This window comes from Balaenoptera musculus, chromosome 4 (genome assembly GCF_009873245.2).
Source record: "Balaenoptera musculus isolate JJ_BM4_2016_0621 chromosome 4, mBalMus1.pri.v3, whole genome shotgun sequence".
NCBI classification, from domain to species: Eukaryota; Metazoa; Chordata; class Mammalia; order Artiodactyla; family Balaenopteridae; genus Balaenoptera; species Balaenoptera musculus.
In genome coordinates, this window is record NC_045788.1 from 90,462,526 (window position 1) to 90,483,210 (window position 20,685).

Consider the following 20,685-nt stretch of genomic DNA (forward strand, 5'->3'; position numbering starts at 1 on the left):
GTTGTGTGTGTGTATGTGTGTGTGTTTGGAGGTGGGGGGTGACGGGAGAAGAGGGGTAAAAAGATTGATTTCCACCTCACAACATTAACAATAAATTTCAGACAGATTTTTTAAAAGGTTTAAACATGAGAATCAAACAGATACATGTATAAGAGAATATACAAGGGAGTATATCAATGACACTGGGGTAGGAAAGACCTTCTTAAGGTACAAAAAGAAAAGCAAGAAGGAAAAGATTGACAAAGTTGACTACATAAAAACTGTCAATGTTCCCTGGGAAATGGCATTATAAATAAAGTTAAAAGAAAACACACCGAACTGATAAAGTAGCTTGCTTGGGGAGTTGGTGGGGCTGACAGCAAAACATTAAGACTAGGAATGAAAGTCAAAAGGAAATTTGTTCTTATCTTTTATTCATTCAGCATTCATTCACAAACATTTATTGAGTGTTTAATATGTGCCAGACCCTGTTATAAGCACTAGGTATATGCAGCAAACAAAACAAAGGGCCCTGTTCTCATGAAGCTTCCTTTCGAGAGAGAGAAGCAAGGCTCTAAACATGTAAGCCAGCAAGCAACTAAAACACTTCTTATTTTAAATTAAAATAACTTCAGTAATTAGTAAATAGTAGGAAAAATACAACAGGATTATAGTTATTCTCAAATGTATCGGGTTTTGGCAAAGAAAAAATGTATTCATGCATTACCTCTGAAATGGAAACATTAACCTTTGAAACTTCATAAAATTTTATTTTCTCTATAGTAGTTTATATTTAAGGAATTTATGCACATAAAGATATTTACCCTTCTGAAATACCTGGATAGAAATTCTTAAAAGGCCAAATCCAGCAATGACCGACCAGAAAATGGGGGTTTAATGAAAGAATTACAGGCTTTGTGGAGAGATACTTATATATCCATTGTGGCACCAAGTGGAAGGATAGCACCTTGTGTCTGGTCCTGAGAGATGGAGTTAAAAGCCACACTGAGCTTCATAGAGGTGGTGAGCAAGTTCCATGGGTCTTGAGAAGAAGGCAGGGAAGGGCCCTTCAGGTCACAAACACTAAGGCTCTAACTGGGCAAAGGAGACGGACCAAAGATGTCCAGACACTCCATCACTCCATCAACAACCTGCCACTTTCTCTCTCTCTCTCTCTCTCTCTCTCCCTCACACACACACACACACACACACACACACACACACACACACACACACACACACACACACACACACACACACACACACACACACACACACACACACACACACACACACACACACACACACACACACACACACACACACACACACCTCTTGCTATACACCAAGGAGGAAAAGCTGTAGAGCCCAAACCTGTGGGGCTGACAAAACTTCTAAACCAAAAAACCTTGCATGGACAGTAAAATAACAGGCTTTCAGGTCAAAAACAGATGTCAGTCTGTCTACTTCCTAAATATCTGCACAAGAGCACACATAAAAATCCACCATGCCCCCCCATTTTGGAGAGAAAAAAAAAGACCTCTAGCTGCTATAACCTTATGGTTCATTTGTTAAGGAAAAAACCTCAAATACTGGTACTTTATAAGTTACATTCTATTTCATTAAAATATTTTATAGAAGGCTGAAGCATGTTAACTGATTTCTTTGCAGGTTACCTACAGTCATTTCAGCAGAAATAGAAATGTGCATAGTACTCTTCCCGGTTTGGAACTTTTCTCTATTTTCATTCTAAAATTTAAAATGTAAAAACACAGATTTACAAGTTTAATTAAACAAGAAGCAGTTTCCAAAATATAAAAAGCTCCTTCACTTTTTAATTTATCATTAATATTTCTTAAAAATATACTCACAAATATATTTAACATATTATATAATTTATCTAAAATTCTATTACATTCAGTCAATCTGTCAATAGTAAATGAATTCCGGGAGTTCCCTGGTGGTCCAGTGGTTAGGACTCGGCACTTTCACTGCCGAGGGCCCAGGTTCAATCCCTGGTCAGGGAACTAAGATTCCACAAGCTGAGTGGTGCATCCAAACAAATAAATAAATAAAAATAAAATAAATGAATTACATAAAATGTGATATTCAAATATTATTTTTAATTAATTACTTACCTAAGACAACTACCAACATATTAAAAAATTGCCCATTAAATAAACCCTGCATTTGTCTAAAGCAATGACAGACTCTAAAGAACTATTATTCTTTTTAGACACTCAGGTCCACAGCTGCCTTCTATAAAACACATGTTCAAAGCATGAACGTTTGAGTAAAGCAAAACTTTCCTTAGAACAAGTGTGTTTATTTGAACACACAATTTCAGAACCAAATCAACAAGTGTTTTACGGGTTCACACTCATAAGGGATCACATGTGTGTTTATTTGAATGTAATCTCATTGAAATAAACACAGCTGCGTTTATTTCAACGTGTGAGAATCGAGATCTACACATGTTTGTGCAAGAACGAATCATGAAACCATGGCTTAGTGCATGGAAATGTGACTAGGAAATAGCACACAGCACAATCACTTTCTTCAAACATGTCACTGAAAATTAAATCTACAGCAAAAAGATATTTCAGGAAAAGCTATAATTCAATGTATCCCATAATGAACTCAAGATATCAATTTACACTGTGAAGTATTAAAGTGTCTCTTTTATGCTTCATTTGAAAAAAATAAAGAAAAATGCAAAGATGATAAGTAATAAATACGCACGAACCTACCCACTGAAATTTACCATTCTGTAGTATAACTTCAGCCCTTTTTAAAAAAATAAACAAAAAGATGTAAATAAAATTGACATCCTCCATTTTTCTCTTCCTGGTCCCATTCATCTTCATCCCTTCCTCCTCAAAAGTGAATACTGGGCTTCCCTGGTGGCGCAGTGGTTAAGAATCTGCCTGCCAATGCAGGGGACACGGGTTCGAGCCCTGGTCTGGGAAGATCCCACATGCCGCGGAGCAACTAAGCCCGTGAGCCACAACTACTGAGCCTGCGCGTCTGGAGCCTGTGTTCCGCAACAAGAGAGGCCGCGATAGTGAGAGGCCTGCGCACTGCGATGAAGAGTGGCCCCTGCTCGCCGCAACTGGAGAAAGCCCTCGCACAGAAATGAAGACCCAACACAGCCAAAAATAAATTAATTAATTAATTAAAAAAAAAAGTGAATACTGTCATGAATTTGAGCTAAACAACGTATACAGCATTGTTTTGCTGTTTTCTAAAACATATACAGAAGATATAAAGTAAAAATTATTCTATGTTTTGTTTTCTATCAACTTTGTTTTTGAGATTGATCCAACGATGCTATTTCCAGTTTTCTCTATTACAAAACAATTCTGCCATGAATATCTTTGTACACATCCTTGTGCAGATGTTTGAGACTTTCTCTAGGGTATAACTAGACACAGAATTGCTATAGTTCTCAAGTTCTGCTAGATACTGACAAACTGTTCCCCTAAGTGGTTGTATCAAAGTGTACACTGATTTGGGATGGATTCCATATAATCAGGACAATCTGTCCCAAGCATAGTGTTCAAGAAATTGGTTTCTTAAATGGCAAAATTCCATTTATCCCATACCTTACAACACCTAAGATACAAATGTGCAGACTTTCACGTTTTTGCTTGATCTGGTCAGGTTAGCACAGTAGTTCTCCACCAGAGGTGACTGTGCCCCTAGGAGACATTTTGATGGTCATGACTAGGGGAATGGTACTACCAGCATCTAGTGGCTGGAGATCAGGGATGTCTCACTCTCCCCAGCTTTACCTTTTGAAAAATACAATGTCCAACTGGCTTGTTCTGATATAAACTCAAATTCACTCCTTGGCCAAGTATAAATTCCAGAAACTTTTGGCCTACGAAATCATTCTTTAGATAATAATAAGCAGTGACCTTAAGTGGAAGTGCTTTCTGACATCACAACAGTTGAACTCAGAATAAGGAGAACAAGCTACAGCACATAATGCCATTCTATAGCCCTATTAATCAGACTTTTTACAACACCTCTTTCTGAAGTAACTGACTACACATATCTAAACTGAAATAACTGGAAATACAACTAAATCTGAGTCTCATGGTTTATCAGAATGAAATCTTACTCTCACTTCCTAGTCGACTTTACTTAGTATCTTGGCTGACATTTTTGCCTTTTCTTTTATTTACATATCTATGCCATAGCAAGAGCAAGAAAGAAAGATTTTTAAGCTAAACTACTTAATTACCTCTTTTGGAAAAAAAGAAGGCAGGTGATAAAAGGTCAAAATACTACCTAGGAAGAGCTGAAAAGACATGTTTGCTTTTGCCTGTCTGAGAGGGGTTTTTTTTTCCTCTTTTTTCCCTACCCTACCCTAAGTTAGAAAGTAATAAAGGGTTTAACTTTCTCTCAATTTAATATGTAAAATGTAACTTCATTATTCATTTGGAGGCCATGTGAGTCAATGGATTAAAAAAAAATGAACAAGAAGCTGAGACAAAGAATTTTAATCCTAACTGACATTGACCCTCTCTTATTGTCATCCTTGGCAATTTCATTATCAGACCTTGTGGCTCTCAATAATGGCCTCTACAATGAAGTCTTCTAAATCTACACATCCATCCCTGAGTTTTAGTTCAGCATTTCCGACTACGTGCTTGACAGCTCCACAATCGTTGCCCCTTACCACATTCCATGCTCCTGAACCTGAACTGCAATTTCTCTGCTCGCTCTCAAACACCCTCCATCACAGAAGCTCCATCCATTTGTGAAAAAAACCAGCATCCTCTTCGCCAGCTTCTTCTCCTTTATTCCCCTAACTCCTGTACTGCTTCCTCTATAGCAACTTTTCTATCCATTTCTTCTTTTCCACACCCACAGCCAAGAGCAGGTCCTGGTTTATCATGTACATTCACTGCTTCCAGACTTGTCTCGCTTCTGCTTATTCCCAGTTTCTCCTCCTGAAATTCACCCTACACGTATGTGGTCATATTAATCTTTCTTCTTCTTTTCTTTGTTCTTTTTTTTTTTAATATTTTAAATATTTGCAGTTTTTACTTATTTATTTATTTGGCTGCGCCAGGTCTTCGTTGCTGCACGCAGGATCGTTAGTTGCGGCATGTGGGATCTTTTAGTTGCAGCATGCGAACACTTAGTTGAGGCATGTGGAATCTAGTTCCCTGACCAGGGCTCAAACCCCAGCCCCCTGCATTGTGAGTGCGGAGCCTTAGCCACTGGACCACCCGGGAAGTCCCTTGTATGTTCTTTTTTATTGAGGCATGATTGACACACAGTCAACTGAATATATTTGAAGTGTACAATTTGATAAGTTTGATACTCCTATGAAACAGTCACATTCAAGATAATGAACAGATCCATCATCCCCCCAATTTTTTCTTGTGCCTCTGTAATCCCTCCCTCTACTCCTCTCTCCACTGTGAAGCAACCACTTATCTGCTTTTTATGACTACATATTAGTTTGTGTTTTTCAGAATTTCATGTAAATGGAATCATAGAGTATGTACTCTTTTTTTGTCTGAGCTTTTCAATCAGCATAATTATTTTGAGATTCACCAATGTTGATGGGTGGATCAATAGTTCTTTCCTTTTTATTGCTGAATAATAGTTCATTGTATGCATAGACCGTCATTTATCCATTCATTTTTGATGGATATTTTGGATATTACAAATAAATCTACAATGAACATTCATGTACGCATCTCTGTATGGACATACGCTTTCTCTGACTTGGATAAATACTGTAAGAGGAAAATGACTAGATCAGTGGTAAGTGTAGGTTTAATTTTTTAAGAAACTGCCAAACTATCTTCCAAAGTGGTTATACCATTTTACTTTCTCACCTGTAGTCTATGAGAGTCCTAGTTTCTCTACACTGGATATGATCAGTCTTTTTAATTTTAGCCACTTTAATAGGTGTGTAATGGTATCTCGTTGTGGTTCTAATGTGCATTTCCCTAATGACTAACGATGTTGAATATTTTCCACGTGCTTAGTAGCCATCACCTATCTTCTTTGATGAAATGTCTATTCAATCTTTCACCCATTTTTATTAGGTTGTTGATCTTTCTATAATATCGTTCTATGTTACTTCCCGGATTAAATTTCTTCGATGCCAATTGCCTGGCATCGAAGGATATCTAAGACCTGGCCTCAAACCAATATGAAATGACTTTTCTCCCAGAACTCTTTAATAAGCCAAATCGCAGCCCGGTAGAATAACTGGTTTCTAGACACAAACCCACATTTGCATGCCACTATGCCTTTTCTCAGGCTATTCCTTCTACCTAGAAAGCCTCTCACAGAAATTTGTACATACATGTCCAGATCTCTCCTACGTCAAGGCAAAATCAAATAACACCCCTTTCGTGAGGGTTTCTGTTTTCCTCAGTCAAAAGCAACTCCCTCCTCTAAACTGTCTCTTGTTCATTTATGTCCATGTTGTTATTCCTATTATTGTCCTGACCACAGGAGACACTACAGCTAATGGTTAGGAAGATGGCCTCTAGATCCAGACTGCCTGAGTTCAAATCCCATTACTAGCTGTGGGACTCTGAGCTAGTTACTTAACTCCCCTGTACCTTAGTGTAGTGGACACTGGGATGCCCCACCTAGACCCCCTTCAGGCCAGCAAACCCACTGCCCAGCTGCTGGAAGTGTGGAATGCTAAGGGCTCAGAGCTGCACAAGACCTACCTTTTCCAGAGATTCTGGGAGATTATACCCCTCCCCTCACTGTCTGTCCCCCAAGGCAGTCCCCACAGCGAATGTCTGACTGGCCCTCTATGATGCCATTCCCGCTCCAAAACTCCTCAAAGGATCCCGCTGAGGCTACATTTTTAGCAAAACCCAAATCTTCACCTGTTTTTTTCCTCTATCTAAGTGGTTCTCAAATTTTAGTGTCAATCAGAATCACCTGGAAGACTAGTTAAACCGTAGGTTGCTGCCCGACTCCCCTGAGTTCCTGAGTCGGGGTTCCTGAGACCTGAGAATATGCATTTTCAGGTATCAATGAGACCACTGCCCTCCCCATCCTGCTTCCCTCCCCTGCTCAGGTTCCTGCTGAGCCCTCCCTCAATAAATCACCTTCGCAAGACTCTGCATCTCAGGCTCTGCTTCTAAGAAACCTGACCTAAGACACACAACTTAATGTATAAAACATGTACATTATTAATTAGACTAAATGATTATTGTGGAGATAAAATCAGGAAATATATGTGCTATGCTCAGAACAGTACCTAGCACATAAAAAACTTTTAATAAGAATTAGTTACCATCATCAGCTCCCCTAATATTACTAAACATTACTTGAGCATAGGGTCTATCCCTTATCCAACTTTGTATCTCCTATATTACCTACAACCAATACCTACAATTGAAATCAATCTAGTGGGTTTAAGGTATTGTTCATTGCATTAGCTAAAATAATTACACCTTGGTCTCTACTGAAAGAGAGATATAATATCTGCTCTCTGAAAGAATCTGGAGGAAAACAAAGTACAAGCACTCAGTTATAGTTGCAGGCAATGTTCAAGAAAGAATTCAAGAAATGAGAATAAAAAGCTGGGAGTGGATCATCAGTGGGATTCCTACAAGGTGACTACTGCAAAGGAAAGTGTCAAATGTTATCTGGAAAGAATGTTAAAGGAACTAAATGGCAGATCACATATATATGTGAATAAGGCCCTATTATAAAATAGATTACCAGAAAAAACAATGAAAGTGAACAAATCTTTAATTTCCTGATCATAGATCTATTGCTTGACTTGGTAAACTATTTGCAATTAGAGCAGTTAGAATTTTTTGGTGTTTAGGTAAACAATGGACATCAACCAACTTCTCTAGCTAGACTTTAAAGAAAATCCATTAAGATGCCTAGCCATTTTGCAGAGTTATCTTGATGAGGCCCACACTTCTCAAAACAGAATAATCATGCTATGTCCACTGCCATCATCCCGAGAGAATACAGAGTGGTATAACAAGTAGAAGACACAAAATTAAAAAGGCAGATAGTCTTAGGGAATGAATTTTCTTCTTCTTTTTTTTGGGGGGGGGGCCATGAATTTTCTTGATGGAAAATAACTTCAAACACTACTTCTACGTTAAAACATGTAGGTATATTCTTGATAGGTGTGTAAATTACACCACTGTATGCTTGTGTCGATACTCACCAAACTCTATACTTAAGATCTATACATTACACTGTATGTCATTTTTACCTCAATTAAAAAAAAAAAGAGGCATATATTATGGAATAGAATATAATATTCAAATAGATTTTTAAGATCAAGCATTCTGGAAACTCCAAAAAAACTGAGCTTTCTGGAAGCACAATTTGGCCTATGACCCATGACTTCACAAGAAAATGAGTTTACCTTCTTCTGCTATTCAGGTACTTCAGGAGAAAATTTGAGAAGCAGAACACCAAGAAACCAATTATTGGTTTTTCATTGGTTATTTTATATAATTTGAGCCTTTTCTGGAAATTTAAATGGGTGACCTGGTAGGATTACCACCTAAGACTGGTCTGTGGCTTAAAACACATTTCCTAAAGCAACCTCTTCAAAAGAAATACCAGAAAAATCACCGCAGCCACAGTAGCCCCAGTGGGGCAGCCCCACTGCTTCTGTTCATTAAAGGAATAACTACAGAAAGTTACCAGATACCTGTAAAGCTGTTTAATACAGAGAACTTACATGTAATACTCCCCTACAGAGAAAAGGGCTCTGAAAGTTTGCTCAGCAAAATGACTTGGCTCAAGGCCAGCATCGAAAACAGCATCTAATCCAAAAAAAAAATATATATATATATGTATATATATATAAATACACACACACACTCACACACAACACTCTTAAAAATCACGAATCTAACGTGAGCTCTTTTGTATGTAATAATAAGTATATAAACCTGTTCAATAAACATCTGTTAATTCAAGGAGTTGAACAGGCAGTGGATTCTGTTAACCAATAATTTTCCAAAATGGAAAGCAAAGTCCTACATCTTGGAAGAACTTGGCAGGATAGCAACAAAGAGTGATATAATATCAGAGCACTGAACAACAGAGCTGAGCAGGCCGGGCCACCTGGGCCCATACTCGATTTGACAGTAGAGACAAGGGCTTGCTGTGGAAGGATATGGTTTTCACCCTTGACATCAACCTCACAAGATTATGGATAAACTCCAAAACCTCCCAATTGCTATAATGAGGGGATGGGGCAGAGGGGTAGGAGGAGGGTGATATGCGCCCAGAAAATTTTAGGACTCTAAGGCATTACCACTCATTCAAATTCACAAGAATGTGGGTGAATAATCCTTTGCTGCCTTCATCCAGGATTCCACAGGTTTAAACTAGAGATTCTTCAGCATTCAAAAAGAGAGCCTCCTTCGATGACAGCACTCCATCCCAGCGGTGTTTCAGATGCCCTTCCACTGGGACCTCCTTAACTCACATCCTTCTAACCTAGAGATGCACATCGTATTTGTGGAAGAGGAGCACTGCGTTCTTAAACGTGAGTGGGACGGTATTTTTGGTTCTGTTTCTGCTTTTTGACAATTAATTTTTTTGTTGTTGGACTTCCATGATCATAGTGGTGATGTGATCTTAGTCAATGTCTTCTTGGAAAAGTTAACAAGCACTCAAAAGTTTTTTCCAGGGTCCTTAATGAAGAACCCAACTTGGGGCTTCCCTGGTGGCGCAGTGGTTGAGAATCTGCCTGCCAATGCAGGGGACACGGGTTCGAGCCCTGGTCTGGGAAGATCCCACATGCCGCAGAGCAACTAGGCCCATGAGCCACAACTACTGAGCCTGCGCGTCTGGAACCTGTGCTCCACAACAAGAGAGGCCACGACAGTGAGAGGCCTGCGCACCGCGATGAAGAGTTGGCCCCCACTTGCCGCAACTAGAAGAAAGCCCTCACACAGAAACGAAGACCCAACACAGCCAAAAATAAATAAATAAATAAATAAATAAATAAATAAATAAATAGGCTGAATGTTAAAAAAAAAAAATTATATAAGAACCCAACTTGTGTGAACTATTTGACATTTGCACATCACTTTTCCTTTCTAAACTGCCCTTTGAAATCTACAAATTCCTTTGTAGGCTGGGTATATCTAAAACCTTAAACCAAGAGGCAAGCACCTGAAAAGTTACCCCAACTGTGCTATTTTGTTTGGTCGAATCATCCTGTTCTCACCCCCTCCTACTCAAAACTGTTAGTCTACATGCAAATAGAGAGGGTAAGAGAGGGTGGGAAACTGAGCAACTAAACCTCAAACAGGAGGCTTTGGTAGAGCAGAAACAAATACTCTGGAAAAGAAGTAGAATCAAAGATTTTTTTTTTTTAGAGCATGAATTGCCATGTTAAGGTAAAGCCATTCTCAGTCATCTGCATGGATTTATGTCCTGCCAAAAATATTTCTTAGGTAGTAGAGAGGTTAGACAATATGGAAAAGGCAAAAAATGATGTTATAATAATTGCTGTAGATAAAAAGACCTCAGGAGAGCCCCATCACCAGACTCAGTATTAACTTCTGGATTGTCTTCCCACTGATTCACTTCCATATCATCTTCTTATCACTCAAGGTTTTAGAAAAAAATTACCACTAGCAAGTTTAAAATATTTACAAACCATAAGATATAACCATACCTCCAGAGTCACTCACAGTAACTGCTTATATGGAGCATTAAACACACACACACACACAAAACAAACCTAAAATACTACTATCTTCCCAAAATATCACATTCCACCACTGCTAGAAACCTAGAAAATAAGTGTTGTGGAATTAAAGATTTAATGAAACTAGATAGAATAAAGAATTAAAAGAATTAATTAATAAGATACTTAGAAGTTAAGCTGAGTGAGTAACCATGTCTTTTTGCTTAAAATTAATATTGTGCTCAAAAAGTAAGTGAAATGATACCAGTCTACTTACAACACAACCTCTTTGTGTACCAGGTCATTTAAGCTAGGCCCACTTTATACACATAAAATGTGAGAGAAAAAGGTCAATTTATTTTCCACAAATAGCCAGAAAAGGGTTTCAAAATTAAGAATGAATAACACTCCAAATCTGTAATCACTAGACCCTCACCACTGTCTGTTTTGTTCACTGATGTTCAGCTCTGTTCTTCAGAAAAGGAACAGCCCTCAACATACTCAGCACTCTTGGGTTTAGATTCCAAATCCCGTTTCATCCACTTTACTCTCTCCACATACCTTTTGGTATCCAACTAGCATTTGGGCATACGAGAATCATCTGCGCAGGACTTGTGAAAAATACAAATCCTTAGATCCTACTCTGAAGATTCTGATTTGTTCAGGAGGAGACCAGGGAGGCAGTAGTTGGGGCAGTAGTAGTAGCTACATCTCAAGGCCTGATTTATTTACCTCTTCATCTGCACTTTCACTTTATATAATGTCTCATGTGGTATCTTTCAGTTACTATCTTGGGTTCTCCTGTTTAAGCTCCAAAATCTCTCCTCCCTCACGTGCCCTCACAGGCACAACCCTCATCTACCCAACCTGTCCTGTAGCCTACGCATTAAAAAGCACAGGCATGATGTTAGCTATAAGTATGTGAGAGCAGGGGGAAAAGTGGTGAATTGGACTTAGACTCTACAGTCAGAATGACCAGAATTCAAATCCTGAAGCATAGACAGCATATATGGATAAGATATTTAACCACCTGCAGTCTTAGGTTCTTCACAAGTAAAATGGGGAATAATAATCTCTCTCTCATAGTATTACTGTAAAGATTAAGTAAGATGATTTTAAATACCTATGGCATTGTCTGGAACATTACACTCTAATAAACAGTAGCAATTATTATTATGGAGAAGAATTTATAACAATGGTTAAAATCCATCAGTTGAATGCAGTGAGAATTGTTATCATGCATTTTAATGGGATGTCTAAATACCAAATAAGTCAGATTTTTCACTACTAACCATCTGTTCAAACTCAGATTGAGCAGATCCTTACCAACCTGAGGTCACACTGTACTCCAAAATAAAACCTTTGAAATGGAGTGTTCTCCTTATGAAGCCAAGTACAGCATTTAAAGGGTGGGTGAAATGAGGTCTTTGCTACCTCAGCAAAACTGACTAAAAATGACTTTGATCTATAAATTCCTAAATACTTGGAGCTGCAGTGTCCTTAGAGATTGCATATGTCCCTCCCTCCTGTCATGGTTGTTGAGACTAGCTGAAATGTCCCTGTTCTTTGGACCTGAACAAGGGAAACATGAAGAAACCAGATGAGAATCTGTCATCTTACTTCAAAAGAAAGAACCTTAAGTTGGGGGAGGGGAAGTTGGGATAAGTCCTATTATCTTTCCATTTTTTGTAGGTGCTTTTACTGATTTGGACATTTTTAAAAGACACAATTTTACTTTTAACAATGATTTAGAGGACAGTCACTTGATACGTAATATTGGAGTAATACCTGTCTGTACTGAGTCGTAATGCCCATCTTTACTACTGTGGAAGCTGGCACTGGGGATACCTATTTTTACTTACTTTATATTCTTGGGGCTTAATACCATGCCTGCCAAGCAAATGTCAGGACCTCAATAAATGTTCCCTGAGTGTATATAATGGTTTCTGTGATCATCCATTCAAGAGTTTACTTCTGATATGGCGAGAGTTGTTTCAACTGCTTTTCTGACATCAGCAGAGGATCAGACCAAGTCCAAGAGTAATCCCTTAACACACTAATGTCTCTCACAGCTGAAACAAACCCAGCAATTGTTTTTTGGAGGTATCTTCCATGTGCCTTGCACTCTGCTCAGAAAAGGGCAATATTCTGCAACGAAAGTAAACATGGGCCTTTCAGCCTCCTACATAAAAAAAGATACAAGTTAGGAACTTGGGAAGAATACTAAATAATCTGAATTTTGAAATACTACAATTTGTCAATGTTTCTGGGAGATTCTTCCCCTTGTAGCTCTAATGGGTCATAGAGTCACAAGGAGTTACCATGGGAAGAACCTTCCTGATCATTCCAAGCCAGGCCAAACACTTATTTAATGAAAGAGAAAACTGAGGCCTGTTGAAATAGAGTCTGGTACAGGTTACACACTTAGTGCCACAAAAGCCAGGGCTGGAATCTGGGTTTCTCAATTTTCAGGACTTACACCCTAACACACGAATATATTGATGAGGTCTGTAACACTGGAGGGAAAGGATCATACATATTACATTTTTTTAAATTTATTTATTTATTTTTGGCTGTGTTGGGTCTTTGTTGCTGCACACGGGCTTTCTCTAGCTGCGGCGAGCTGGAGCTACTCTTCGTTGCGGTGGGCATGCTTCTCATTGCGGTGGCTTCTCCTGCTGTGGAGCATAGGCTCTAGGCGTGCGGGCTTCAGTAGTTGTGGCACGAGGGCTCAGTAGTTGTGGCGCACGGGCTTAGTTCCTCTGCAGCGTGTGGGATCTTCCTGGACCAGGGATTGAACCTGTGTCCCCTGTGTTGGCAGGCGGGTTCTTAACCACTGCACCACAAGGGAAGTCCCTACATTTTTATATTGTCTCTCCTTACAATCTTATACACTTATGCTAGATGTGAAGGCAAAAGCTGATTTTTCTGAAAGTGTTTTTCTAACAAAAATGTATTGTACTAAATAAAACCTAAATAGCATTATTATTCAAAAAAAATTTGTTGAAATGGAAAACAAAACAAAACAAAAAACCTCCTGAAATGCTTTCTCAGAAACAATTTTATAAAACTGATGATCATAAGGAATTTTTACATTAAAAAAACAACAGTGTTATCATTGGGCTACGTTACTGATTCAAGATGCAGCATCAAATAAGTAACTGATATGTGGTTATTTCTGTATTTCCGCTCTTCTTTCCTGGTGTGTGTGTGTATTTAGAATAGAATATACAAAGGGCTCAAAAGAGCTATAAAACTATATTTATAGTATATAAAAACTGAGCTCTGCTGTAAATTACCTAAACGTTGATATAATAACTTTACTTAACATTTTTTTGCTTTCATAGTGTTTATAAGGGTTCCTGAGAGCATGACTTCAGATAGTGCTAAACTCTTAGAAAAGTTGTTCCAGTGAATTTGATTTGATGCTTTCATTTTCTCAAGAAGAGTTCCTATAGCAAAAGGAGGCATTCAAAATCACTCCACTGAGCTACAGTTGAAGTACTTTAGTGTGCTGTCAATTCAGCCTTCAAAATATCAGACCTGCACGCCGCAACTAGAGAGAAGCCCGTGCACAGCAACAAAAGATACCGCGGGCCGCAACTAAGACCCAACACAGCCAATAATAAATAAAAATAAATAAAATAATAAATCAGTCTTTAAAAAAAAATATATTACCTGGCTCCATTCGTGCCTCTTCAATCCCTGCAGCCACCCTAGATGAGTTCCCAGTTACTTCCAGCCTCTGATGCTGTAATAGTTTCCTCACCTGATGCTCCTGCCGCCCATCCCCTCCTCCAATGTTGCCGGGGCAGGGTGCATTCTCTGGAGCCTGCTTCAATTATCCTCCACTGCCTGGTCTGGCAATTATGAGCTCCTAGGATCTGACCCATTACTACCTTGAAGCATATTTCCCTTTCCTAAAGGTCCTTGGGCATCCCAATCTCTACCATGCCCTTGCTCTAGGTTTTCCCTTCACCAGGATTGTCCTGGTGAATATTTATTTATTCAAACGACAAATATTTATTGACCACCTATTCTCTATCACCTACTAAAAATACAAAACCAAATAAAGTGATCTCCCCACACTCAGGGGCTATGCCCAAATCCCAATCTCCAAGGCCCATTTCCAGTTCCCATGAAGATGTCCTTAATAATGGAGTCAGATGTTACTGCTCCCTCATCTAACCTCCTTCTAGCATATTATTTTTTTTTTTTTGGCCACACTGTGCGGCTTGTGGGATCTTAGTTCCCCAACGAGGGATCGAACCTGGGCCCACAGCCGTGAAAGCATGGAGTCCTAACCACTGAACTGCCAGGGAATTCCCAGCATACTATTGTCTTTACCTCTCCAGTTACTAATTACTTTATCCAAGGGTCAACACACAGGTGTTGAGCATCCACTATACTCAATTCCCCTTGTGTTATCACATTAATATCTTATAAGGAGGTTATTTCTGTACTTCCTCTCCCTTCCTATTGTACACACTCCTTGTGAGCAAGGATATCACCTACTCGCCCTTATCTTCTTGGTACCATTCACAGAACATAGCAGTTGCTCAATAAATAAATGCTGAAAGAATTAACAGACCTATAAATGAACGTGGTGGGGGAGTATTAACTCAACACTATTCCTCTTCTCCCTGTCTCGATTCTTCATAGATTATTTTAAAATTTAAATGTACCCTCCTCTCATTCAGTGTTGGAAAAAAAAAAAAAAAGGCAATTAAGAACAGCACACTTGGGGCTTCCCTGGTGGCGCAGTGGTTAAGAATCCGCCTGCCAATGCAGGGGACCAGGTTCGAGCCCTGGTCCAGGAATATCCCACATGCCGTGGAGCAACTAAGCCCGTGCACCACAACTACTGAGCCTGTGCTCTTGAGCCGTGAGCCACAACTACTGAGCCCACGTGCTGCAACTACTGAAGCCCACGCGCCTAGAGCCCATGCTCCACAACAAGAGAAGCCACGGCAATGAGAAACCTGCACACCGCAAGGAAGAGTAGCCCCCGCTCGCCACAACTAGAGAAAAGCCCGCGTGCAGCAACAAAGACCCAACACAGCCAAAAATAAAAAAGAAATAAAAGAAATAAATTAAAAAAAAAAAAAAGAACAGCACACTTGTTTAAGACACTCTTCTCAGTCTGAAAGGTCTCCTTACTAGCTCACCTGACTGCTATCAGGGAATTTCAAAGAAAAGTCTTGATAAGTATGAGAGAGTACTTTAGCTGCAAGGAATGCACATGGTTTGCCTCTAATTCTGCCAACTACACAGAAAGCCATCCAGAGTACCAGGCATCCTCTTCCAAGCATAATAGTATATTCCCCAAAGCCTGCCACCAGGTACAAACTTCTGTACCACCTTTCATGCTGAGCAGGAATGTCTCCAAGAGTGCCAGAGGCACTCTAAAAACGGTGCAGAAAAAGACACTCAGCTCTTGGAAGAAGACAGGGCATTCCTCAGGTCAGCACCACGCTCTGCTCTCCATCTTTGTAAGAATCCCTCCTGGAGTTGCACAGTTCCTGACCCCTCTCTAATCACAAACCACCCAGATAAAACTGCAACCCCACATTCTTTCTCCTTCCTGTGCTTTATTTTTCCTGTAACATATCACCATCTAACATATCATACAGCTTACTTGTTTTATTTTACTGTTTGTTTTCCCTCATGAGAAGGTACCTTCCATCCAGGAAGCATTTTTTAACCATCTTATTATTATTACCATAGTCCCAGAGACTAGAACAGAGCCTAGCCCATAGTAGCAGCTCAATAAATGTTTGCTGAATGAATGCTACAATTCTTTTATTATTTATCTTTAACTGTATAATACTACCCATTATAGGATACCTCCCCCATCCCCAAGAAAGCCACTTGTCTTCTGGTTTTTGTTTTCATACAGAAATGACTGTAAATATAAGATCATATGTTATGTGTATGAATAGACAAATGAACCCACACATAAACACAGATGTACTGAATACATCTAACAGAGGCAGGAGTGTCTTTTTTACAAAGGAGTATAATTATAGCCGCTAAGTTAATCTATTGATATAGGCAAAGCACTAGACTGCTTTACATAGGTTATATCTTTTAATTTTCAAAATAACTTTAAAAAGTAACCATTATTTTTCTTTTTTATAGATTAGAAAACCAAAATACCATGGGATTAAGTGCCTAGCCCAAACTCAGACAAATAAGAGGTGGCAGAGATGACACTCAAACAGGGCTTGTCTGACACACAATGATACTTTTAAACCATGCTGCCTCCCAGGTAGATATTAAAAGACCAACTTAATTAGGTTTCTGAGTGTGGCTGGATCCAGAATATCATTTTAAATCATGAAAAAGAAGCCAGGCAAATGCAGGGGGGAAAAAAGCAACCATTCCAAGAATCAGAAATTAGAGAGTACAGGCTTAAGAGTCCCTGGATAAGTCAGGACACTGGAAAAGGAACTGGCTTTGCACTTAGATGCTGGTCCCTCCTGTGTGATCCTAGCAAGTTACTCATCCTCTTGGAGCCTCAGCTTCAAAATTTGTGAGAGAAGGGAAGGGAAGGGGAGGGGAGGAGAGAAGGGGGTAGTTGGATAAATTATATCTACCAGCAAAAACCTGTTATGATATGAGATACTTGAAAGTGCATATTAGAGTGCCTGATATACAATAGGTAGTAAATATATGTTATATTTAATGTCAGATTTTACTGATTTCTTGAAGGGCAGGACAAATATAAAACAAAAAGAAAAACCAACTGGGATAGGTTTCATGAGCATCTGGGAAAGATCTGATCAGATCTTATAATGACATGTCAGACGGGCCCACAAAACTCTGAATTCAGCCTTACATTTCATTCACCCACTAAGTAACTCCCAAATGCCTCTTTACTTGATAAGTAATGAAGTAGGTACTGTTGGGTCATGAAAGGCAAAATCATCACCAACAAATAAGACGAAGTTCAATAATTTCATTTACTGAATAGCTATTTAGTGAATGGTCACCAATACCATTAATTTACTAAGTTTTAGAACCGTCGTAAATTCTTTCAAACTTTTCTTAAGTTTCTGAGGAAAACTATAATTCATGCCATCATCCTGCGTTTAGCTAAGAAAATTTATATATTACTTATTTATAGCATATCTATTTATAGTATAACTCTTTAAAATTTTTGAGAATGTTTGAGTTTTATTTTCATGTCAGAGCAAATACTTTTCTAGCACTATCTCTCTATAATATAAAAGAGCTTGTTTAGGCAATTGTTACTTGAATAGCACTTACACATTTTAAAGCAAGGAAATAAGTACTGATTAATCTTTCAAACTATCTTGAACATTATGAAGTTTACCTAAAATACTCATTACTCACAAGTCAGAACAAATAAACTAGCAGAGCAGTTATGTTAATAGACCATAACAGACACTGGTTGGGTAAAGTTACTCAAGAAATCAATATAATCACTTTTCCTTCTGAATATACAGCAGGGGTTGGGGGGATTAAGGAACCATACATTATTTTCAGGTACAATAACTATATCACATTTGTAGTGAAATAAAATAATTTTACAGGTATGCTTAATGAAACGCCCAGCAAGACAACCAGTTTTCCAAATATGATCAATTATCTAATTCATATATTTTAAATTAATAAGACATATTTAACAAAAAAATTTCTTGCATTATTATTATTACTAAAATTTTTATGAAGGTAAAATTTTTTTTGTTATTTAATTCAGAAGCCCAAATCCTTCTCATAATCATAACCTAAAAAAAAGTAAAGAGGCTTCCCTGGTGGCGCAGTGGTTGAGAATCTGCCTGCCAATGCAGGGGACACGGGTTCGAGCCCTGGTCTGGGAAGATCCCACATGCCGCGGAGCAACTAGGCCCGTGAGCCACAACTACTGAGCCTGCGCGTCTGGAGCCTGTGCTCCGCAACAAGAGAGGCCGCGATGGTGAGAGGCCCGCGCACCGCGATGAAGAGTGGCCCCCGCACCGCGATGAAGACTGGCCCCCGCTTGCCGCAACTAGAGAAAGCCCTCGCACAGAAACGAAGACCCAACACAGCCAAAAATAAATTAATTAATTAATTAATTTAAAAAAAAAAAGACAGTAAAGAGGATACGAGTTTCTTGCAAAAATTATCTGTCTCATGTGAGATAAAATGAGCTTATCACATTTCCTAAAATGATTTGTCACTAAAACCATTTGATAATGATTTATTTAATCATGTATATCTAAAAAATGCATGAAGAAAGCAAGATATCATGTGTATCATGATATCTAAAAAAAATCTGGGTTTTATTTAGCCAATAACCAATAAGCAAATAACCAGTGTTCTGACAAAGGGCTTTAAAAACCATGGTCCTTAAGTTACTCACGCTAACATTTCCTAAAATTATGGCAACAGGAAATACAAAATTTAAAAACCAGTAATTTATGGTCAGGAATGACTAGAGAACGAATGTTATCTCAGCAAAGTCTAAAGAGTTGAGGTATCAAAATATGGATGGTCCATGGCTCCCAGGTCTTAGAGTCGATCTTCAGAGGGCAGAGGAAAAGGTGCTAATTCAAATAAATTTCACATTATCGAATCAGTCTACTGTAAGCTAGGAAGCCGGCAGGAAAGCTCTGGACAGGTTAGGTACTACAGTATGGAAAAACTGGTTACTGGCCAGAGGTACCTAAGTAAAAGTAAAAGGTTAAGGATTACCTGGAGATTTCACGTATAATAATATTCCTACTAGAAACAATTAGCATGTTCGAGCTACTGCAAGAAAAGCACTTTCCTTTTTACAAACCAGCAACACTTTACTGCCCTTTCTCCCAAACTCTGAAAAGGACTGGTAGAAGAGCACATTTCAAAATCTTTGCTTGGAGCCTTGTAATTTACGATCATGTCACCAAACTGAATGAAAGACCCAGCACAACTGTGGTTTTAGCTACTTAATGCATCATCACTACCTACTGGGCAAGACTCAAACTCAACCAGGGAAGCACCACAGACTACAAACAGGGTAATGGACTTCCTGCTGAATATCCCACCAACTGCCACTCCTGAAATAAGATTGAGAAACGTAATTATTGCTCCTGTTAAGAAAATAATTCCATGGACCAGCACAAAGATAGTGAACACATTATTGTCTTTTCCAAATGTGTAGGGGATTAAACCTCTACACTCCAGAGTCGCCCAAACGACCACCCTCATGTCAGACAAGCTGCATTCTGAAACCTTCTGCTTCCAACTAAACATAAGGTACTGATCTGCTATCACCATCCTCCCACAAAAATTAAAAGCTTTTATTTCCATTTAGCTGCCACTTAAGATTTATAAAAAGTTTGTTTTTTCCTTTCTTTCCCTTAACTCAAGTCCTCACAGAGCATACTTTCCTCATCACAGGTTGCCAATTTTTGGAACATTAAAAATCCCATCAAGTTGCACTTATATGATGTGACAATTAACTTTTAATGATGGATAAAAGAGATGGATGCTTAAAGTCATTCTGCATTCTATTACTGTACCCATCTGATAAAGGAAAGCTCCTTCATAAAGGTCAAAAATTTTCTTCTTTAATCAGAACTCTAAAAGACAGACTAACTTTGAAAATATATTAAATTGGTTGGGCCAAGAGCTGTGTAATAGAATATAGAGCTTTTTGTCAGTACACTGCAGAGGTAAAGAAATGTCTCCACTCCATTCCAACAGAAACAATTTCTATTATGTTTATAACTAAGAAAAAAATGATTTCATAAATAACTAGCATTTTATATTCAAGAACTATACTTATAATTTTCTAGATGTGACGTTTTAATATCTGATGTCTAAAGACATAATCTCCTCGGATACAACTGTCTGCAGTGTCTCCATGTACAGCTGTGCAAGCTGTGCTGTGCACAACCCTAGGGGGCGCCATTCACATCAGAGGGCATAGATCTATATATTTATTATGACAATTTCCTGCCAAAAGGCAGTAAAGTGTCTTGTTCTAACAAAATTAATCTATTATGACAATTTTCCAACATTTGAAACTAGAATAT

General features: G+C 38.6%; 1 protein-coding gene and 1 non-coding gene across 12 annotated transcripts in view; one reads left to right on the plus strand and one right to left on the minus strand.

The window, feature by feature from the left end:
• Positions 1 to 20,685, minus strand: part of BBX (BBX high mobility group box domain containing) — a 278,769-nt gene that overhangs the window by 236,910 nt on the left and 21,174 nt on the right. The window lies entirely within an intron of this gene.
• TRNAE-UUC lies at positions 1,934 to 2,006 on the plus strand. The gene has a single exon. It is a non-coding gene; the product is annotated as a tRNA-Glu (tRNA).